The sequence below is a fragment of the Sus scrofa genome, chromosome 12 (genome assembly GCF_054392235.1).
Source record: "Sus scrofa isolate SSC_HxYL_T2T_F1_AM1 chromosome 12, Sscrofa_HxYL_maternal_Yorkshire_Landrace_v2.0, whole genome shotgun sequence".
Classification (NCBI taxonomy): Eukaryota; Metazoa; Chordata; class Mammalia; order Artiodactyla; family Suidae; genus Sus; species Sus scrofa.
In genome coordinates, this window is record NC_139394.1 from 2,586,588 (window position 1) to 2,591,662 (window position 5,075).

Consider the following 5,075-nt stretch of genomic DNA (forward strand, 5'->3'; position numbering starts at 1 on the left):
ATCTTCTTCAGCCATGAGACCGTTCCAATCACTCCACCTGCCTTCCCGCAGCTGCCCAGAAATTAACTCCGGCAGGGAAGACGCCTCCTCCAGCTTTCCAATCCCCAGCTACTCCCAGAAGGAGGAGCCTCCACTGACTGACCAAGAACTTATCCAGAATTCCAGGCCTCAGTTGTGCTGTATGACAGGCTGCAGGGATCCCTGTGTCTCCACTGCTCTTGACTGGTCCTCCTCACCTGCTGAAGCCTCCATCTCTCATGAGTAGGGACTGTGTCTTTGTCACCATCATTCCCCAGCACAGTGTCTGGAAGACCTGGATCAATATCTACTGAGTGAATATCCCCAGATCAGCATGATTTCCTGCCTGCTCATGGGATCGAGAGGTAGAGGAGGCGCGTCTAAACAATGGTCCGGAGTTGTTGGACTCTAGTTGTTGGTCTTTGTCCTTTACTGTTTCTTTTACAAAAGAGACTGCTTTTGTCACAGCTTGTGAAGCATTTTTTTTTCTCTCTCTCTAATAATTTTCATCATCAGTTTGAATTTAGGAGAGATGCCAAAAGTGACACCAGGCCCTTGGGTAAACACCACTGCCTGGTGCCCCCATGACCTAACAATGACAATAACTCACAATTATAGATTGCTCACTTAGCCAGGCTCCGCAAAAGTGCCCTTACATGTTTTCTTTCTTTCAATCCTTGCAATAACCTGATGCAATACAAATTATTATCACCCCCATGAGGAAATGGATGTTTTGGGAGGTCAAGTACCTGGCCCAGAGCTACTGGGTGGTAGAGCCAGGGCTTGGATTTAGGTAACCTAACCATGGTGCCACACCGTTGCCATCGGGAGTCTTTGCACACAAAGACTGTCTGGCCAGGATGTCCCCCTATTGGAGTGGCAGCGTAGGGACAAACACCTACACATTAAAGGCACAAATTGCGGGGAGTTCCTATTACTACTCAGCAGGTTAAGAAACCTGACTGGGAGTTCCCATTGTGGCTCAGTGGAAATGAATTCGACTAGGAACCATGAGGTCAAGGGTTCAATCCCTGGCCTCGCTCAGTGGGTTAAGGATCTGGCATTGCTGTGAGTTGTGGTGTAGGTCACAGACACGGCTCAGATCTGGCGATGCTGTGGCTCTGGCGTAGGCTGGCAGCTACAGCTCCAATTCAGTGCCCAACCTGGGAACATCCATATGCCACGGGTGTGGCCCCTAAAAGCGGGGGCCGGGGGGGGTAAAAAAAAAAAAAAAGAAACCTGAGTGGTATCCATGAGGATGCTGGTTTGATTCCTGGCCTCGATCAGTGGGTTAAGGATCTGGCATTGCTGCAAATGTGACTCGAATCTGGTATTTCTGTGGCTATGGTGTAAGCCAGCAGCTGCAGCTCCAATTTGATTCACCCCTAGCCTGGGAACTTCCATATGCCGCAGACGCAGCCCTAAAAAGACAACTGATCAATCAGTGAATCAAGGCACCAACTGTGAACTGATGAGCTGGTCCTGGGACCACAGAGTCATCACAAGGATGGAGCTAGAAGTCTCTGAAAGACTCCAGGAACCACCCTCTCATTTTACAGGTAAATACTATGATGCTTGGGCCCCACACGTTAGCTGGCAAAGCATCCAAGCCCCTCTGCCTGTGGTCCCAGACTTGTGGTGCACTCTCAACACAGACTGGACAAGAGACAGCTTAATATGAGATGCGGCCTGCTCAAGTTCTGGTTAAGACCCAAACACCCTGGCTTGTTCCACAACTGGCTCAGACCTCTGGAGCCTCCCAAGTTGAACATGGCTTTAGAGTAGCCTCCAAAATAAGGGACTGCCTATTACCACATCCGCTCTACAGACCTGGCAACAAATTCTCTCTCCTGGAGGCTGAGTTTCCTTGTAGCCTCCTCTATCCCACAGTCAGGGGCTGACAGATTTTTATTCACTGTCCTCATGTCACAATCATTCTATTTCCATGGCTACTCCATCAATGCTTAAGTTTTGGTCACATCCTCTTGGGCTGAGCTGGTGACCCTAAAAATCCTAAACCAGAAGCCCTTCCATCCTGGCCTTTGCTGCAGCCCACAACCCCAGATGAAACTGTTATATGCTCTTGATAGCACCAAGCACTTCTTCCTGGGCACTTACCAAGGTTGTAAATTATATGAGGTATGTGGCTTTTCTATTACTGTCTCCTCTCACTCCAGGCTTTAAACTCCATAAGGTCAGAAGTCAGGTCTGTTTTACCCATAAATATAACCCATAACTCTGAGCTCTGGGCTTGTCCAGCACAGAGAAGGTGCCCAGGAAATCTCTGTTGAGTGAATAGGTACGAGGGTGGACAGATGAATGGATGGATGGATGGATGGATATTGAGTGAGCAAAAAAATTTCTAGATGCCAGGTTCTCAGAAGTTGAGGGATGTTCCACCGCGCAGAACAGTGAGGCTGAGGGCAGCCAGCATGGGTGCAATAATTCTTCTCCCACCTTCCTTCCCCACCTGCAAGCTCTCCAGTGCCAATCCTGGTGACTTGCTGTGAAAAGTGCCCCAGAAGGAGTTCCCCCGTAACAGGAAGCCCCTTGAGTTAATGGCAACCCCAGGCAGTTGGTGCATGGGACTGAGTTCCCTCTTCTGTTCATTCAAGTTCTGCCCCCTTCTTTCCTGGCCTGCTGCTCCAAGCAAGGTTTGGGAAGTATCCTAAGTACTGTGGGGAAAAGCAGATGAGCAGGCTGGAGCAGAGAGCCTTCATGCACTTCTGGAAGGAAGCGGAGCTCCTGGGATTCCCCCAAGAAGGTGAGGAGGTAGAAGAAGGAGGTGGATGGGGGCAAGGGAAGACGATCCATTCTTGTAGACACTGGTTTCCTACTGCTGCTGTCTCCACACCAGTGACACATGGGACTTTGCAGACACATTCCTCATGTCCTTGGTGCAGGGCCTAAAACAGTGCTAGGAACAGAGATGCATTTGAGGAAGCTTCTCCATAATCATGATGGTAAAATGGACCATAAGGACATCAATACTAATATAGAAATGAAAGGCTTTCCTCTCCGCTACTTTTCTAATCAGAGCACCTACTAAGTGCCAGGCACTTTCTATGTTACTTCATATTGTCTGTATGGCCCCATCATACAGACAAGGAACCACGAGGCCTGGAGGAATTCAGCTCCAGCAGAACCAGGTCTAGTTGTGGGCCAAACTTTTGTCATGTCTGTTCCCTGCAATCTTGGAGATGGCAGCCTTAGAGGTCATTCAGGTCGTCGTCAGACCTAATCAGGAATTCATTCCATCATTTCCCCCCCACAGTGAGCCCAGGAGTCGCAGGTCTCCCCTCTGCCCCCTCTAGGGCTCGCTGATTGTTGACTGTTGCCCCTTTACCACAGTTCAATCCAGCTTCTTCTCTGCAACTTCCTCCAGTTTCATCTGGGCTGTGCCCTCGGGGGCAAGGCTTCAAGTGATAGCAGCTCTGAAAGACACAGTGGTGGCAGGAGGGTTCCCCAGCCAGCCCAGCTGATCCCCAACCCCACTCTGCCATGGTCTGTTGAAGGTGACCTGTACCCTTGCCTTTGGCTCCTCCACAACACCCACCCCTTCCCAGCCAATGCTTTCAGAAAGGAGACAGACTCTGCCTAGCCTGGGGTGAAAGCGTAACTTGTATTTTATCCTGGTTCTTCTCATACCCCACTCCCACCTGCTTTTTGTACCGTTCAACCGGCCTAGAAGGACTTAAGCCGGCTATAATGCCGGTTGTGGGGAGAGGGAAGGTGCTCCCGGGACAGACGGCTCTGCTCTGCCCCCTCCCTGTTAACTGCGGTGGGGGAGGGCAAGCATCAGGGAGCTGGAGGGGCGGGTGGATCGGGAGGACACCCAAGCACACTCACAAGGCCAACACTGCCGACTCCCCTCCCCTCCCCCGCTAAAGACACCAGGAGGGGATGGAAAGCAGGGGGACCCCGGGAGGAGCGCACCGGCCACACCTCGGCCCTGCTGCCTCTGCAAAGCTGGCTCCGGCGGCCCCAGCCCCTCACTAGGAGTCTCAGGGGCTGCTCGACAAAGCTGGGGAGCGGTGCCACTCCAGCTGGAGTGCGTACCCGCCCTCCTACGGCCCGGCGGGAGACTCTGGATTCCCGCTCTTTCCCCTCCTCGCCCCCGCGGCCGCCGCCTCACAACTCCGCAGGTGCGGGGGGGAGGTCCGCCGGGGCGCGCCAGCGCCATCGCCACGTGGACCCCGGCCTTGCCCTCTAAGGGAGTCTCATCGACAGTAGCCGCGGGCTGAACCAGGGGGCACACTTTCTTTCTTGGGCCAACGAGGTGAATTGCTGGCGGAGCCTTTGAAACAGGTGCGCAGGGCACGTCCACCCTCCCGCCTCGGCAGGGCTGCTCTGGCCGCTCCCACCCGCGGTCCCCTCGTGGTCCGTCCCTCCTCTGCCGCCTCCGTCCCATCGGGGAACACTCTGTGACCTCTCGCAGGAGTCACCTTCTAAAGTCTTGATACTCCGATGTTTTGGTTCAGCTCGGTGTCCGGACCCGACTGTAAGCGCCCTCAGGGGCAGCCCCACCTCGGAAGGTGCGCACAGGGTGAGGTCTGGAGGCGGCTTTGAGCCGCGGTCTTCGGGATCCAACGGGTCAGCGGCGGCAACGAGGCCTGGGAGTAGAGCTTCCCACCACCAGTTTTCACGGTGGAGCGAGACGGGGTGGGGGAGCGGTTCCGGAGGGCCCCTGAGTGCGGGCAGGTGTGACCCTTTGACGGCTGCCTTCTGGGCAAATCCATTCATCGCTAGGGCAGCGGAGGCTGCGGTAGAGCCAGGCTCACCCAACCCGGGGAGCCAAACGCCCCGCCTCCCGGGGAGGCTTGGGAAATGGGCAAAGTGGTCAGACTGGTTTCCGGAGTTGGGCTCAGAATCCACGCAGGTTGGCAGGCGTTGGTGGTGGAGAACTGAGCCCTGCCAGCCGTGTTGGAGAGGTCACCCGGGGCTGCTTTGTTTTCCACCCTCAAAGAAGACCCTGTAGGATGGGAGTGGGAGGGGCAGCAGGCGTCCTGTTGGGGGAACCCAGTTCTCAGGTGTGAACCAGTAGTCTGGCAGCTCCC

The 5,075-nt window shown here is 54.3% G+C and overlaps 1 long non-coding RNA gene across 1 annotated transcript; it reads right to left on the bottom strand.

Moving 5' to 3' along the window:
* Nucleotides 1–429: 429 nt before the first annotated feature.
* LOC146397978 (uncharacterized) lies at nucleotides 430–4,823 on the bottom strand. Its single transcript, XR_014820385.1, has 2 exons — nucleotides 4,464–4,823; nucleotides 430–3,452 (listed from the first exon to the last, which is right to left on the bottom strand). It is a non-coding gene; the product is annotated as an uncharacterized LOC146397978 (long non-coding RNA).
* Between the last annotated feature and the right edge of the window lie 252 nt (nucleotides 4,824–5,075).